This window comes from Stegodyphus dumicola, chromosome 2 (assembly GCF_044657685.1).
Source record: "Stegodyphus dumicola isolate Sdum_Otavi_A_Nest chromosome 2, ASM4465768v1".
NCBI lineage: Eukaryota > Metazoa > Arthropoda > Arachnida > Araneae > Eresidae > Stegodyphus > Stegodyphus dumicola.
In genome coordinates, this window is record NC_140769.1 from 92,043,836 (window position 1) to 92,062,459 (window position 18,624).

The 18,624-nt window shown below is 35.4% G+C and overlaps 1 protein-coding gene across 2 annotated transcripts in view; it reads right to left on the reverse strand.

Annotated features, from left to right (window-relative positions):
• The window catches only part of LOC118202146 (diacylglycerol lipase-beta-like), a 189,706-nt gene extending 171,329 nt beyond the window's left edge, over window positions 1-18,377 (reverse strand). The window contains exon 1 of one of the 2 annotated variants that reach the window (XM_085810900.1): window positions 18,359-18,377. The gene's annotated coding sequence lies outside the window, so the exon portion shown is untranslated. Of the gene's footprint in view, window positions 1-648; window positions 901-18,358 lie in introns of those variants that run through there. The other variant, XM_085810898.1, reaches the window with a different exon arrangement.
• Between the last annotated feature and the right edge of the window lie 247 nt (window positions 18,378-18,624).

Below are 18,624 nucleotides of genomic sequence, written 5' to 3' on the forward strand. Positions count from 1 at the left end.
AGACGTCTCGCAGCAGAGAACAGCCTTATATTTTAAATGCAGTGTCTTTAAGAATTCCTCATATAATTTTTAACATAAAATAATTTACCAAATACAATAAGAATAATAATAGTAATACATTGCTAGTGGGGTTAACATCTTTTTTTTACCTCTTCAAAAGCCTATAAAACTCGGAAACAATTATTGATAGCTTAAATTCAATGACTATATCGCATGGGGGGGGGAAGAAGCGTCAATTTTCTGCTACAGTTTGTAATTAATGCATTACTAGAGTTTTAACAGAACAGCTTTTTCACTATGTATTTACGCAAATACATTCATTTTCTATACACTTTTATTAATTTTTATGAAAGTAAATAACTTAATTAATATAAATATTATAATTCTTTTATCGAACTCTAAAACTGTCAATTGCTATATATCTATCTGACTTCAAAGTTTTCAATTCGGCACATCTTCTGCCACATTTCTGCCGCCAAGACTTAACAATCGAGCAATGTTTACTGTTAAAATTCTTAACTTTGCGTAACCACGTGCAACTACGATAATGGTAAACAATCATCCTGAGAAAGAATTGTAAACACTTGAGAATCAATTTGAACTGTAAATATATTTGTATATAGAGAATAAAAACATTTTATTACTTACTGATAAATATAAGAAAATACTTCTACTTCTTCTAAACAGACAACCGCTAGCAAAGCAGGAAGAAAGCGACTGCCATGTCCGTATTCCACGACAGTTGTGTGCCGTTCACGAGTTTTTATTTTTCAAATTCACCAGGCTTACTCTGAAACCGGTTTGACCCCTTCTTACAAAGTTGAAAATCCCTTCAATATCGAGATGCGTTTCCCTCATTTGAGACTTCCAGTTTTGTTGACCTTCCAATTTGAAGCAGATAAACGCGAAGTGGTAGGGCTTTTTATTTCCGCTGTCTTGTCATTCTCGCTCTTTCTCTGGCGTAATATCCTTTTTGATTACACAACGTGTTTTTTTTTTTTTTTTTTTCATCTTATTGATTATTTTCTCCCAGTTGATAAAAGTCAGAGATCGAATGGATCATTGGTTGAAAGATTATTGATTAGCTATACCCATTGCCATTCAAAATAACATCGGAATGCAAGCCAAAAATAGTCGGAAAATATTTTTAAGTACAGTATGAAATAGTTATTCGTTTAATATGAGTTATAATTAATTTTTTAATCTTTATTATTCTTAAAATCTATATCTTAATCGCAAATAGAAACTTACAATAATATGACTTCAAAATAATGTAATAAGCTAAAATATACTTTTAAATATTTAGACAAGGTCATCTTAAGTTTCGTCTCAAACATTGAATTAAAAATTGCATCATTTTAGGAAGATTAGGGACCACGTGCGGAAGTATCCATATGCTTATTACTACTCATATTTACTTGTTGCCAAAGTTACGTTTAGATTGCTGTTATAATTTTAAATCCTAATTTTAGTCTGAAATACATGGATGAATGAGTCGATATTTGTACAGAAGGTTTTTACAATTTATATTAAGAACGTCGGCTGTATTTAGTATTTGCCTGGTATCCAGACCATCAGTTTAGTCAAAGATTTGATCTTTAAACAAAAATTCATACATAATTTTCTTGAATTTTATTCACGTTTTGTCTGGCGCATAATTATCCTCGAGGTTTTGTGCCATTAAAAAAATTAACCAATCATACATAATTTAATATACAAACGGAGCTATATCTCGCAATAGTTTTTAAACAAGCGGGGGGGGGAGAAAGAAAATCTGAAAGGATTCAGATATTAAACTTTGCACCGGAGGATTTGTTGTCCAGCTAGTGTCGTTTTACAAAAATATTAATTATTTCTAATTAGACTTATCATGATTAAAAGGCATTTTTATTTAACTCCATCAGATTTAAAAAGTAGAAAGAATATTCTTAAGAGCTGCGTTTATTGCTTTTTAATATCTTAATTTACTGCACAGATAGAGATATATTAAATATGAAAGTTAAATATCATATGATTTACTGAATGGTAACACGTTGGTGAGTGGAGATAATAAGTATTCTACTTACAGCAGTAGCAACGCATTGCTTTCAAAATGCGAATTTGTGAATTGAAACTAAAAGATAAATATCTAACATTTTGCCGAATGGCAACAATTTGGCAGGTCCAAGGGAAAAAGGCTTTATTTTCCTCCTTTTTTATTTCGAACAGTGTTGGCATTCGTCACTTTCAAATTGCTGAGTTTGTTAAACAAAAATTCCTTACATTTGTACAAAATAGGGGTAAAAATTCGAAATTCAAAATTCGGGCTTTGAGCTGCGGATGTTTGGGTGGAGAACTAACTATGTGTATAAGATATTCAGTGTCCCTAGGTTTTTGGTGGCTCATTTTCTACAGTTCGAGGACCATACATACGTACATACATTCATACATACAAATTCTTCCTCAGTTATTATATAAAAAAATAATAATACATCGCGATAACATTTGGTAGCAACAAATTGAAAAGTGATTCGGACACGATGAAAGTGATACGGACAAAAAGTGACTTTCGAGACAAACCAGCATTTCGTTTCCCCCCCCCCTCTCTCTCTCTCTTTTTTTTTTTTTTTTTTTTTTTTTTTTTAACAGTTGGATTTGGTTTCCAGTGAATAAGCCGGCTACATGGAGTTTTCGTGCTTTTCATCCTGTATTAACGTGTGAATACAATCCTTGGAATGTCGTCAACGAAGACATCCTCTTTAAGTCTACTTTGCTACAATCAGTTAAACAACAATGTTTACTAACGCCCGAGTGAGTAAAACTGCTAAACTCTGATAAATCCCAGCGCATTAATCAGCTGCAAGGAATTTTTTTCCTTGTAAAAAATGAATACCTGACAATTTCTCTTACAAACATCGCCACAAAAGCACCTATCTTGTTAGGAATACAATCCTTGTCTGCATTGTCCTATTAAATTAAACGACGATTAAACAATAGATAGAAGCAGTTATCTTTAGATTTTTCTCTTGCTTTTGCAACTAATCATTTATTAATGTAGAATTCGATTTAAATTTGGACATTCAAACACTTGAAATGCATAATAATGCGATAACAAATATTTCAATAATGGCTTCTGAAATAAACTGATACATCCTTCAGTCTAATACTAAATCCGGACGTATACGTGCCTTCACTATACGAAGGTACAGCATTTATTAAACCGAAATTGTATAAAAGAAACAGTTACCATTGCTTTTTAAGAGGAAACATTTTTTAAAAGGAAAAACCTGAAAATCTAAAATAAAGAAACCCAAACAAGAAAAAGGGGGGAAGAAAGAAAAGAAAAGAAAATACAAAAAACACATAACATGGGGGAAAATGAAAACGAAGTGACAGATACTGTTTCTGTTTAAATATGAGCAGAAATAACATACCTGTGATGAAGAATATAACTCATGCTTTTAAAAAAAAATCTGTAGGCCAAATAGATATTTACTGCACGCACGTGATTAATTAAACGATAATTATATAACGCAAGCAATAACACAAAACTGCACATATAGATTTGAGTATAGATGCCATACTCAAAAGGGAAAAATAGGAATTTGAATTCAAGAATAAAATTTGCGCCTAAAACACAAGAAAATGTCAACCAAGAAAGCTAATAAAAGTGATTGACCGTAGGTATTTACCACAAATTGTGAAAGAAAGCTTCTTTTCTGTGGAGAGGGATCTCACATAGCGCAACACGTTTGCTCAGCCTAGTTTCAGAAAAGGAATGTTTGTTATGGCTAAGTATGAATTCATAGAGTGAATGAGGTTTAGTAAACCAATTACTGTTCGTAATTACTTTTACCTTAATGTTTGCAGGCTACATATTTGCGGAAGATTACTAATGTACACATTTGTTTAGATTTAATATCTTTTTAAAATTATGTATTGTAGTAAATTAGCTCTTTATATTATTTAAATCAGTGAAACAGAATTTAGAAAAGCATAATTAAATTTAAAATAAGCTCCATTTTGCGTGATGTGAAAAAAACAATTTAATAAATTTTCGAATAATCAGAGATCCAGGTGACTGTAGTTTTACTGTAATTTTATCTTCTAGACTTAAGAAGATAATAAGCAAACCCGTCGGAAGGCTCAAAACAGTCCAAATGATAGTGGTTTATTAGGTTGAGCCATCGGAAATTGTGACAAATGCAAGAGTAGCAAGAATATCAGTGCAAAGAAAAAGAAGAAAACCATTTATTAACGTTTAATTTGTTGTGTAAGTCTACAACTTCTATATCAGTTTGTCTTAGTGTCAAGAATAGAGAATTGTCGTTTTCTATGGCTAATGAGGAAGGCTAAGTAAAGCAGCAGGTTTGATTGCTTAGATGCCCACAGTGGTAAAACGTTGACTTACTTTTAAACAGTAGTAATTCAACCCGGGTACAATCCTCCTGCGGTGTCGCTTAATGTACTGGTAGAGATGTGTTATCTAGGATGATATCCACTTTCAGTCGGTTAAAGTTGAGCCGAAAAGGAAAAGAGGGGACTTTTAGCCGAAAATTTTCCTTCCCTCCTAAGGAAACAGATGCAAATTACCGGACACCTAGCTAATTTGGCCGGGACTTGGCAGTTTTCCTCGTCTCCAATTTATTCATGCACACAACTATCCTCGAATGCCCTTCCATCATTCACTTGTGCGATTACCTAGGCAATTGCCTAGGCGGGGTTCCTCTCCTGCCCTCCTCTCAGGTAAAGAGCATAGTGAACTTTTTTTATTCAACTCTGGATCTTTAAACCCGTAACGTTTCTTTAGCTAATGCTTATTAATTATTTCATATCTCTTAACGATGATGTGGAGGTAATTGCTTATCTAAGGTACTCCGTGACCCAACGCCTTGGCCCTTGGTCTGAATGTCCTTGTTTCCTTAGTCTGGTACCACATTTGGCGAAAACTTCTTAAATTTGGCGTACTAATGGACAGCACTTCTTTCCCCTATAGAGCAGTTGAACAACGATGAAATAGGATTCATATGAATTTGATCATGTTTAAAATAAATTATAATTTAAAATAAAAGTCTATAGCAGAAGGACTTTCATTTTAATTTTAAATCAGAGTATAATGAAATGTAAGCAGAAATATATAATAACATATATTTCTGCTTATATTTCAAGCACGAAATAACCCAACAATGGAAAAGTAAAATTCATATAAATTTGAGATTGATTAAAACTAAGCTGTAATTTAAACGTAAAAAGAAAACAAAAATCATTTACATTAAACCGAGATTCAGCAATACCTTGCATTGCTTGGCTAATCGGTTCCGCCGTTATCCCATATTGTTTGAAATCGGACCAACTGAAAAATTAAATGCACAGAAAAAATGATAAAATATTCTCCAAAAAATCTTTTTTTTTTTTTTTTTTTTTTAATGTTTTTCAACAAACAAAACACAATACAAATTTAAATGTCTTTACTATGAATAATTTTTAAAAGTGCATGTTTGTCGCAATTCACTTTTTATTGTATAAAATTTTCAGTTACCGATGTTTGGAGCTGTTTCTTTGGCCTTTTTACTTCAGACATTTCTCTGTAGCAAAGAATTATATCGTTTATCGTTCGGCGAAATGTAAAGCTACGATCAGCTTAGGAATCTCTTCCCATTTCATGCTTTGACAAATTTTCCATCATTCTAATAATTTTTTAATTCAAGAACGAAAGGCGTGAGCATATAGGCACATATATAAACTACAGGGGTATTAAAAATAACTTTACATACTATTTCCTCAGAATTTATTTTTATTTTACTCAATTAAAATTTAATTTGTTTTGCAATTTTTAATGCTGACTACAGTGAATAAAGACTAATCGAAGTCAGGCTATGTGATAAATTTTGTAAATTCTAAAAGCAATGAGTTTTTTTCAACTAATTCGAAATTTTTATCTTTGACATATTATTTAAAAAGTAATAAACAACTGAAAAGCTCCCAAATTTTATTTTTAAAGGACGGTAACTAGATTTTTAAATTGCTGAAATAAAACTTTATACCAGGCATTTTAAAAATTATTTCACTGATACGTGGGATGAATTCTAATTATTATTTAAAAATAAAACGAAATATCTAGCCTTATGGCAAATCGATAAATTTTTTAATCATTTAACTCACTCTTATATTCGATGTTCGCACTTTAAACATACACATTCAGTATTAGAAAGTAATTAAAGTTACGAAGATATTAAAAGTAATAAAAAAAGAATAGTTATGCAAATTGAATTATAATGTAATATAGTAATTTAGAAGAATAATCCGTATTCCTTTTTCACGGGAACAGCTATTTAAAAATAATGTACAGTAAAAAAACTTGCTTAACTAATTATGCAAAACATTCGAATACGGTGAGAAAGGCCACTCGAAAGAGTTCTTAACAATAATATTAAAAATTCTAACTGCCGTAGATTAAATCAAAATTGCAAAAGGAAACATTTTTAGTCTCTTCCAATTAAGTTTATTTCAACACTTAGTTTTTAAACACGATCAAATCTATATAAATTGCATTGTATACTGAGTAATTTCGTTTAAAATATGTTCAAACGGAGAAAACGCAAGCATACTATTCTATTCTGTAGAAGTTAGCGCTGTTAATTAATATATTAAATTTAGCAAACGGTCGCCAGATGTAAACCAATTGAAGACATCGGACTTAAGAAAATGTTAACAACGGAATATGGTAGGCGAAGTGTGAGGTCATGCCTAAATGGGGAGCGTTTATATACTTGCTTTATTTGCTACTTTGTTTCCCCTTCTGTACGGAAGGAAGAAATTTTGGCCATCCTCCTGGAAATCTTAATTTCGAATTTTATGTTTCATATTTTGTAACACTTTAATAAATTTTGGATTAACGAACCCAACGATTTGAAAGCGAGCAGTGGCAACATTGTATGGAATAAAACATTTTTATCTCCAGCACACGAGACTGTATATCAGAAATTCTAAAGGTATGTTGTTTTTATGATTTTGCTGTTCAACTGAATTTTATGTGGCATAAGTGCGAAGAACATGGTATTTAATTGATAAATTTAACATGCAAAACATTAATAATATTTATTTATTTATTATTATTCCGCCTGCTCCACCCCTCAATGGCCACTACAGCTCAGTCATGTTATTCTGATCGTTGCTACAGCAACCTAATTTGGCTGTTTATCTTTTCAACCTTATTATAGATAAACAGATTTAACAATAGTTATTACTTTTGTTGGGTGCTCCAACTTACAATTTTTTTGGGAATGTTAGTATAAAATTAGCAAAATGGGTTAGTTAGCTTAGAGATATTTACATATATATATGAGTTGAGGCTTGCCTTTACATTTCGTCAGGTGCTTAGACTTGGTTATCTGCTATGATTATATTTCTCTTAGAATAGACATACTCTATGATAGTTCTGACGCCCCGCTGTCCGTAGTAATCTTGAAGAAGATCTTTGAGGCTATATGATCCCTGGAGCTGAGGAAGGAAGGCTCTGATGGGAGAAGTGAGTGAGTGGACAGTCGTGGATGTAATGTGAAACGTCTGCTGAAGAAGCTGAAGCACCGCAGGCGCATTTTACGTTTCGACGGCAGAACCTGCTGAGGTACGCGGGAAATCTTCCATGATTTGTGGAAGCTTGTTGTGGATAGAAATCCGTTTTCAGCGTTTTAGTAGAAACCACGGGAAAGATGGAGAGGTGTATCGACCGGTGTCTGAGTCGTCCCAGGGAGCTTGCCAGATGGACATGAAGGCGCAGAAGATCTTGTGTTTGGCAGCGACTACGGAAAATGGTATCTCTGAGTCGATGAATAAAGAGTCGGCCCTTTCGTTACCTTGGGTACCTTGATGACTACGTACCCAGTATAGAGACACTTGCCTGGAAGAAGATAGGGTAATAAGCATTTTTTTAATGAAGAGATGTGGAAGGCTTGTGTGCTCTCTTGTTCAGTGCCTGTAGGACGCTCATGCTGTCCGTGTAGAAGCTGATGGGTGAAAAATGGTGTTGCCTGCCCAGAGAGCTGCCTTCTTTAAAGCGAAGGACTCAGCCTGGAAAACCGAGACGTGGTCGCTAAGTCTGAACCGTGCTGAGTGAATTTCTGTATTGTTCTAGAAAGCGCCATAGGCTGCACCTACTTTCTCTGAAACTTTAGAGCCATCAGAAAAGATTTCTAAGTGCTGTCCTTTTGGTAGATGTTTAAGCCATTTTATAACTTTCGTGAGAGGTGGACGAGAGTATAGTGGCAATGTGGTTCTAAGGAGCGCTGGTCTATGAATGAGGAGTCATCGAGCTGGAAGAAGCGTCACCATCGAGATAGATAAGGCCTGCGCTCTAAAACGAAACTGGCTTGTGACGTCACGGTTAAGGGACCCTCAGCAAACTTTTTGTTGGCTTTTATAAGTTGTAATTTTTTATTCATTATGCTTTAAGAATTGAATTTATGTTTACTTTTGACATCTGAAGCATCATCTCTTGTAATAATTACTAACACTAGTAATATAAAAATTTTCAGCAAAATTTATGATTATTTATTTTAATTGGAAACTAATTTTATATGAAATGACTGTCCTAAGGGGTTAGAAGCATAACACTTATTTCATTACATAATATGTAGAATATCAAATGCAGAGTAAATTTGATTCTTGACAGAGTACTGTGTTCTTAAATTTAAATATCAATGTTTTTTGCAAATCATTAAATATCATTTTATCTTGATGAAACTTAAATGCATATGTTTAGCTAATATAGCTTCTGTTCACTTTTATATATGTTATTATCATGCAATCAGTTTGTTTAAAATTTGTTATGCAATATAAATCTTTCTGAGACTAATAGAAAAGTTTCTAAAGTAATGTATGTAAGATTCATATTAAGGTAATTAAATTGCGAAACTGCAAAATGGAATTTTAAAAATGTACAGTTATTGAAGAAGCAGTAGTAATTGAATTCATATGTAGACATACTTGTTTTCATTGTATTTCAATTCAATGCAATTTTGAAAACATTTTTTTTAATTATCTTTTAAATTACAATCTTTAATTTGAGTACGTGGCACCACCAAAAGCTATGTAAGTTAAGTTAAAAAAATTGCTTACATTATACAGAAATGTTTTGAACATGATGTTAGGATTTATATTTTCTTTTCATATGGATATTAATAGAAAAAATATTTTCAGAATAGAGATAACGCTTATAGTTAAATAGGTATGATGTAAATATTTACAAGAAATTTCAGTTTCTAAAAGTTTTTTAAGTATTTCGTATATTTTTTAAATATTTTCAAAAAAATTGTGTATAACTTTATTTAAAAAACTTGCTTCCTGTCTTATTTGGAATTTTAATATTGATAGTCTTCAGAGCTATGTAATAAACATTATCTCAATTTAACTACAGATTCTGTCAAATAATTATGTAGCATTAAGAGGAAAACATTAACTGTAATACAGATTAACATACAATATGTAAGTAAGAAATAATTTTAAGACTAGACTATTTAGTAATTTATTACATTCAGAAAAATTTTCTGACTGATATAAGGCATTTAAATGTTAGTCTAAATATTAAGTAGTCTCTTGCATTCGTTTGATGTTTTATAATCCTGCTACATTAATATGATAGATATAAAAAATATGCAATAATTATAGAATGAGAGATAACATGTGTTCCCACTGGCAAACATTTTGTTAAAGTAGTGGGTGAAACAAAAAAAAATTTGATGCGGTGATGAGAATCAACGAGAGACACAAAGACAGTGCAGGAAAATCAAAGTAAAAAGTTTAGCTACTTGAATTTTAAAACCAATTTTTCTTCAAAGAAATGATTTGCTTTTAAAAGCACCACACCATTCTCAAATAATTTTGTTTTGAAAATAAATACCAACAAAAGAAAATGAAAATATTTCATATTCGTATAAGCTTTGTAAAACATTATATTGCCGCTTGTAATTTTGTTTTAGACAGATTTTATAATATGAGATACCAATTTTATAGAATAGGTTTAGAAAAACGGGTGTTTAGCAAGGAAGCTAAACAGCGCGAAGACCGGTCCCCTAGCAGTGACGTAGTAACTCAGCGCGCAGGCCTTATCTATCTCGATGGTGACGGAAGAAGTCCTTAAAATGAACTAACCTATAAGTACCACACTCGATTTCTGCTTTGAGATCTAAGGGGAGAATTTCTGCAGGGATCTGAAGAGCTGCTGTGGATGTGGTAGTGATTTTGAGAAGGGTTCTGCGTTGAATTTGAAGTAGCTTCTGACGAACCCTAACCGTGCCAGTCATCCAGATGGGGGAGCCGTAAAGGATCATCCTTTCAATGCCCCGCAGATATAGTTCTTTCAAAAGTTTTCCTTTTAGATTCCATTAATCTGTGACAATGCGATTTAAGCTATTAATAAGATTGCAGGTTTTATTTCGTATCATCGTTAAGTGAGGTATCCAGGTGAGTTTTCTATCAAGTAAGAATCCTAGGTATTTTAAAGTACCTTCATTTTGTAGTGCATGGCCCTGCCATTTAATACGGAGTGGGCTGTTTACAAGTTTATTACCCCTTTGGAAAGGTGATCATTTTTGTCTTATCGATGCTGAATTTAAGTTTGAGCTTGAGGCTCCAGTCAGTGATAAGATCTAACGCCTTTTTCGCTTTGTTTTCTATTTCAGTGCGATTACCTCTTTGAATGATTAGGATAAAATCGTCAGCGTAGGCCTGGATTTGTGCATTTCCTTCGAAATTTAAATCTAATGCAGTATTCGCAATGAGATTACACAATATTGGGCCAATACTGGACCCTCGAGGAGCGCCTCTGTAGTAATCGTGAGTGACACGGACCCCGTCTCGCTGGTAAGTGACTTTACGATTGTGAAGACCATAGTTATCTTCATAGTTCTTGTGTAGAATTTTGGAGTCTCACAAAAGTTTCGTAAATATTATGGGGTCCTGGGGCTCGCAAAAGAATCTTGGTGATAAAAGGGGGTCGGAATTGAAAATAGTTTAAGAAACCTGATCTAGACGGCCAGTTAAATCTCCGTGTTCATATGAAAGCCCACCCCGTCGTCGACTTTGTGCCCCCAGGAATAGTGATCCCATGTAGCCAGGTGTATAAGAGCCAGTTTCCCTTAGAAAGTCCTCCACGAAGGCATCCCTCCCCTTAGGCAGATAGCCCTCGTGTGCTTTACCATAACTAAATACAATACACCATGTAGCCAGTTCAGCAAAGTGGCAGTACAGACTTCAAAATTTAAAAGTCCATCGCTTGTGGTTTCGGCCCCCATAGGCTTGCGGCAAGCGATAACGAAACCGAGCCTCTGACAGATTGCCACTTCCTTCCAAATAGGAAGGTGAGAGGCTAATCCGTGTAGTGCCTTAAATCAGATGTTGGCGGTAGAGCCGGTCTAAGCAAGGTTGAAGAGAAGAGCTAGTTCATTCTTTTGAGTGACCCCCCTCTCTGACGTGATCCTCGTAAAGGGAATTATCATAAAGCAGTTTGACGTCATTATGATGCATCGCTCTTTTTTTTTGCGTAACAACTGCAGTTCGATTGTTCTGCGAAAAGATTTTCTAGTGCGTATACATCCGAAATTAAAAGTAATCATATATATGCAAAATTAATCTTGGATTGATATTAAGTTTTCAGAAAATTAAAGCGAGAGCGCAGTTTTCTGTAAAATCATCGCCAAGCTGATTTTTGACTAAGTTAAATATAAAGAAGAAGGCAAACAGAAAATTAAATATAAATCTGTAGTTTGAACTTTTCTAAATTATTCTAGCACTTCTCTAAATTACTCTGGCATTATCTCTAAAAATAGCTAAATATATGCACGATTGTGCGCTCTTTGCACAGAAATGGTATCGATTTTGCTTTTATATGTATACCAAAGAGTTTTGATTCTGACTTTGCATGTATACAAGTGAGCTTCGAATTTGTTTGGTTTATTTAATTATAGCAAAGCGCTCAAGGACTATCTGCCTAAGAGAAGTTTGCCTTCGTAGAAGGATTTTTGAGGAAAACTGGCTCGTATACACGTTACACACATCGGTAAAACCATGAAAGCGTCCATGCAGCTAGCCCGTTCGCCCAGATTTGGGACCCAGACCGAACTACCAGGGTTCTGTGACTTTACTGGTAAGAACGCAAGAACATGAGAACGAAAGTAAGTCTCTGTACAACTGACTATTCTCATCTCCCATATTCGATTTGCATCAGCGGCAGTCAACCTTTTTATACCTACCGCCCACTTTGTAGGTATTAAAATTTACTTACCGCCTACCGGTTTCGCAGTAACTTAGTTTAGCTTAAATTCAAAATAATGTTTTTGAGTGGAGACTTAGTAAAAATATATATAGTTAAATTTATCCATTTATTTATACTTTGCTTGTATTTATAAGAGACAGAAAATTTATGTCCCGCGTAGTTAGCCGGGACATCGGTTCCAGAGAAACTGTTTCGGCTAGGAAACCTTCAAAACGGTAGAAGTCCGTCTCCCGGAAAAATTTCTCCTTGGTTTGGTTTGGTTTGTTTAATTACGGCAAAGCACACTAGGGCTATCTGCCTAAGGGGAGGTATGCCTCCGTGGCGGACTTTCTAAGGAAAATTTATCCTAACCTCACGCTTTGTTGAGATGGGATAATCCCATTAAACGTGCTATAGTTACATAACAACGCCTGAAAAAAGTGTCACAGCTTTATAAATATATCGAAACATCCGAGAGCTGGACTTTCATCATCGGATGGACAAAGACCTCTTCCGCCCATCATTGAAGCTGAAATCGTCCTCTAGTGGGAGGTAGAAACCAAGTTGACTATCCCTAGTTTACACTGCTTCAAAGCGTCTGCAGGGGCTCTTTCCGCTGGAAGTCGCTAACATTGAACGCATTTGAGGTATTTATCTTAGTATTTAATTATGTTAAGCCTGTTGTAACTAGAATCGGTGAGGGTGACATAAACAATATTCTCTTTCTATTGTAAATCGCGAGTAACTCAAACCACTGAATCAGTGACCAGGTAACCTACAGCATAACCAGGGTGATCACTTCCAGTGCTTTCGGGAACAAAAAGTTTACTGTTCTCAGACAAGCTCTCATTCTGGTCCGAGCACGGGAAGGTTCTCCTAGCACAACTGTCGGTTTTACCAACTTGATTTTATTTTTCTTGTACGATCAGCCGATAGAATATAAAAGGTTGTTCACCGGTCTTAAGTGACCAAAGAGCGGTAAAAAGGCCTTAGTGCGATTTTATTGACCTTCGCATTTATTTTTCCCTGACGACTGGACTGATTTAAGGACTTGATCATCATGTCACTGGTCAAACTATTCTTCGCCCGTTATGCGGAATTAACTTCTAAGGAGAAGGAATCATCTTTTACTGAGGATGAAAGGGTTGATCTGGAGTCTGAACTCTGCACGTGGCTCTGAACTAGGTTTAGCGCAAGCCGGTTCTAACCAGTTCCCATCTGATGAAATTGGTTACCACCATGCTAATGTCTCCCAACACGATATGGAGTGGATTATTGTTACCAAAAGCACGAAGCGTACTCTGAGTGATACGGAATCGTACCCAACTGAGGTGAAAAACAAATTTGATGTTCTTGCCAACGTAAATGATGATGACTCCGCACCCGCTGCTGTACAGTACACGCACAGTACCAGACTCGAAGGTGACGTTAGTTTGAGACAAAAACCCAAACCGAAGGCTCCCAAAAGTTCAAAAATCTAACCTAGTCAGGACTTAGGTAACATAATTACACATTGATTTCTGAGTTGGCGGCCAGCATCCACGTAATTGTGGAGCCATCTCGTAAAGAAAGTGAGAAACAGGCTGCAGCGAGTAGGTCTCAAACCGAAAACGCAGCGCGACCAATCAGTTACCAGATAAGGTCACGTGCCCGACTGGGCGAACTGACGCTCATATTCCCGAGGCTGGCGCAACTCAAACGAACTGAGGTTGTCGAACGAACTGGGGAAAAGGTTACAAACTGGGGTTGTCGGAACACCAATCATAATGGTAAGGTTCTGAATGAACTCATAGGAAATCATCCAGTTGGAATCTTTGTGCCTTACGCACCCAAATTTAGGCCGCATATCGCAAGATACACTCTAGACATCTTAGACATAGTTTTGTCTAACATCAGCAGAAATATGGTTTTGGAAGTGCAGGACGGTCCTAGCTCCGACCACAGCCCAGCAGAGTGGCTACTCTAGGGGTCAGGAGCACAAATTATTCTACTACGAAAACTTACACTGACTGGGATGATGTATCATAATGTAGTGAAGAAGCGACTCTCTAGACTTGGAGTACTGAAAACCCCCACAGATATTAATAAGACTATTGACTTTTTCATTTCATGCCTAAACGACTCGTACTACAAAGCTACTAAAGTCACTCAAAGAACTGAAAAGATTGCTAACCTTCCCATATTCATTAAGGTTCTTAAAGCTGAGAGAAATATACTACGCAGATGTTATTATATTATTACTTGGTATCCGACCACTAAACTAGAACTTAATAGGATCAGTAAGCGTATCAGAAAGGAAATTCAGGAATTTAAAAAAGAAAGCTGGAATGATAAAATTGCAGAGCTTGAGATGGATTGCTACTCCTTTTGGCGTTTCACAAAAATGTTAAAGAGCCCACACCAGTCTGATAGACCAGTACTGGCGAATGCAGTCACAGCTTACTCTGACACTGACAAATTTCAAGTTTTTGCCAATCACCTAGAGCAATTTACCCCTAATATGACGCCTTGCAATAATCAGTTTATTCAGAATGTTTACAACGAGGTTAATGAATGGCTCCGAATTCCTACTGCACTCAACGCAAGTGGACTTACGACTCCAAACGAAGTGACAAAAATTATTTCCAAATTAAATCTCAAGAAGGACCCAAGAATAGACGGGGTTACCTAACATCATGATCAGAAATTTTCCCAAAAGTGGAATTACAAGGCTCACTGGAATTTTTAACGCCTGTATCTCGTTAAGTTACTTCCCAGAAAGCTGGAAATATGCCAAGATATTTTTGCTCCCAAAACCTGCAAAAGATATTACAAAAGCTGAAAATCACAAGCCGATTAGTCTGCTTTCTAACCTTGCTAAGATATTCGAGAGAATCATTCTTTAACAAGTTTCAACCTTATTTACAGTTACTACCTGATGAGCAGTATGGTTTCATGAGGGAATTATCCACAGCAAAGCAACTCATCAGACTAGTAGAATTTATTGGCTCGGCGTTACATCACAAGAGCTGCACTGTATTACACATGCTGGACGTGGCAAAGTATTTAACCACGTCTGGCATGAGGGTTTAATCTATAAGCTGATTAAAATGAGTCTACCTAGAGAGTTTATTCTGCTCACTCACTCCTACATTACCAACAGATATTTCACAGCGAGCTGCAAGCAAAGTCACTCAGGTTACAAGGCTATTTCAGCTGGTGTCCCCCAGGGGTCCTGTTTAGGACCTGTCCTTTATCTGTTCTATGTGGTGGACTTCCCAAGGACCAAATTCAATAGAAATATACTGTTGGCCTGCTACGCGGACGATACCGCGGTCGCAGTCGTCAAGTCCATCAATTCAAAAGAGCCATTAGCGTTCTTCAAGATATTGTGTTTGATATTGAGGAATGGTGTTCTAACTGGAGAATTTCCACTAACGCTGCTAAGTCGCAACTGCTCATAATACGCAGAAAGAAGCTGAAAATCACAGTTCAGCCACTCTACCTCTTCGGACAAAGAGTTCCACAGGTAAATAATGCAAAGTATTTGGGCGTGTACATCAATCAGCGACTTATTTGGAGCACCCGCATAAGTTATATTACAAATAAGACGAAATGAGTAGCCCAGCAGCTAAATATCCTCCTTGGAAGGTGTTCAAATCTGGACTTACGCAGAAAGAAGCAGATTTACATTTCTATACTGAGACCGATTATGTGCTTTGCCTCTCCCGTTTGCACGACAGCTAAAAGCAATGAAATTCAGAAGTTGCAGGTTACGCAAAATAAGATATTGCGTACTATTACCGACGCACGAAACAGGCTGTTGCACGACGACCTGCAAATAGAGTACATAAATAAATACCTGCGCAGGCTTAATAGCAAATTCTTTGACAAAGGTGTAAATTACACTGCAGGAGAATTAAATGCTTCTTCTGAACTACATTTGTATACCAGAGGATGTCAACATAAGACCATTCACTACACACCGCATGAAAGACCATAATTTTGTCACCTAAGGCACTTACTTAATTGTACATCTCATTGTAAATACCACGCATTTACATTTTCGCATTAATTTTATTGTTTTTTCGCATTTATTCTGGTTGGCATTGCTCTTCCCTTTAGTTGTACATTAGTATATTCAATCAGTTTAAAGCTCACTTGTCTACAAAGGGAGTGTCATGTGTCGATGATATGAATTGCGTTTTTACATGGCCCGATGAGCCCTCTTTCCTCCCTTTCTCCGACTTCCCGGCTGGAATTTTTTCGTTCGTAGTTTATAATCTGATCGCCTTAGGGATTAGTTGAGCATAGCTTATAAAGGCCACTAAACTACATAAGCATCAGGAAGTCGCATTTAAGCAACAAGATCTCATGAATTCATTGCACTTCTGGAGAAAAAGGCTTTACTCTGTACGGGGAGTTAGGCGTTTCTTTCCCTAAAACTCTCGACCTTCATGTATTAGAAGTCGGAACCGATTTTTAAGCTATGCTTAATACTAAAATAAAATTTTAAGGGATCAAATGATTTTTCTGCTGAAATAGTGGTTCAGTTTCATAAAAGAGACCCCTTATTTATAGTTTCTGGTACGCTCCGGCTAGAATTAAGATTTACACTAACAAAAAATATCTTCCAGCTTTCAACTATCAATTTTTTCTCAAAATAATATATATGAATCCATTCGCCTAGAAATATATATTAAAAAATAGCTGTTAATATTTTACAGGCAAAGAGTTAAAATATCGTAAAAAATAAGGAAATTTGGAAATACATTCTTATTTGTAATATTCATAATTTTCAAAAATTTAGTTCTGTGAGATACATACATGCATACGTACGTACAGACGTCAAGAAAAAAATGCCTTTTGAATTCATTTTAAATCCATTTTACAATATGTTTTGAAAAAAAAAAAAAAAAACTTTCATTTTGTTTGTATGACACACACACATACACAAAAATCGTCCATATGGATTCGGGAATATCAAAATGGACATTTTCGTTGAAATATGAAACCCGACATTTCTCTTGATTGCAATACTGCCTTTACTTCATACAAGGAAGCAAAAAAAAGTAGCATAGGCCCACAATGTTTTTTTTTTTTTTTTTTTTTTTTTTTTTGGAAGATTTTTGTCATGAAATTAGATAATATTTCCTTGTCGCTACGCCCGATCGTTTCGTTTCCTCTTGTATCTAACATGTCTAAGACATTAAGAAAGATATAAGTATGGCCCCTAGAAAGCGTGGTAAGTCTTTAATTGGTTTCGGTTTATACGAATACGGCAAAGTCTCGAAAGCTATCTGCCTAAAGGAAGGAATGCCTTCGTAGAGTACTTTCCAATGGATCGTTTCATTTATTTAATTACGGCAAAGCACACTAGGGCTATCTGCCTAAGGGGAGGGATGCCTTCGTGGAGGACTTTCTAAGGGAAACTGGCTCGTATACCCATTGCACATGGGGAAAACCACGAAAACGCCCATGCAGCCAGCCCGTTCGCGGGATTCGAACCTCGGACCGAACTACCAGTGTTCAGCGACTTTACCGCTCGGCCGCTGGAGGGCTCCTTTCCAATGGAAACTGGCTGGTGTATACGTTACACATGGGGAAAACCACGAAAACGCCCATGCTGCTAGCCCATTCACGGGTTTCGAGCCTCGGACCGATCAACCAGTGCTCAGCTTGGCTGCTGGCGGGTCTAAATCTTTAACTGAAAAGCACCAGTTTAAGTACTATCATATTTTAGAAGAAAGAAAAGGAGAATAAATTCTAGTCATTAGTAACATATTTGTCATTTCAAACTAGACTAATGATGACTTATACTACTGGCAAATTCTATATTTGGTCCTTTTAAAAGATGTCGGTTAGAAATTCCCGAAAATTTCAATTATTAGTTATATTTAGTTAGATTATGATTATAAACGTAACATTCTACATAACACACACACAGCTTTTATTCAATTTCAATTGCTTTAGAGAAATAGTACAAAAACCAATGCGAATTCGCGGGTATGTAAAATATTTTGATTAAAAGAAGAGACAAATGATATTGGATTTTTTTTAGCTCTTCTATTTACCAATATAAGAGAAAAAAACTGCAACTTGAAATAATAACGCGCAAAAATTTAGTAGCATAATCTAATATAAACTTACCTCAAAGTTCATTAATCCAAAAAAACTCTGTAGAGAGTTTTAAGTTGCTTGCTGCATACTATCGTACTTTTTACCTGTAAAATATATAAATGCAAGATATGAGCGAAAGCTATAGTAGCTTACCGCTCCGCTTCATAGACGACAATTTTAATAATTATGTGTAACCTTCGTCATGTCTCGTCGCATGTACATCCTGTATTCAATTGTGCTTAAAAAAAGTGGTTTTGTAGAAATGTAATGCAGGTAAACAATATTATAATATCTTT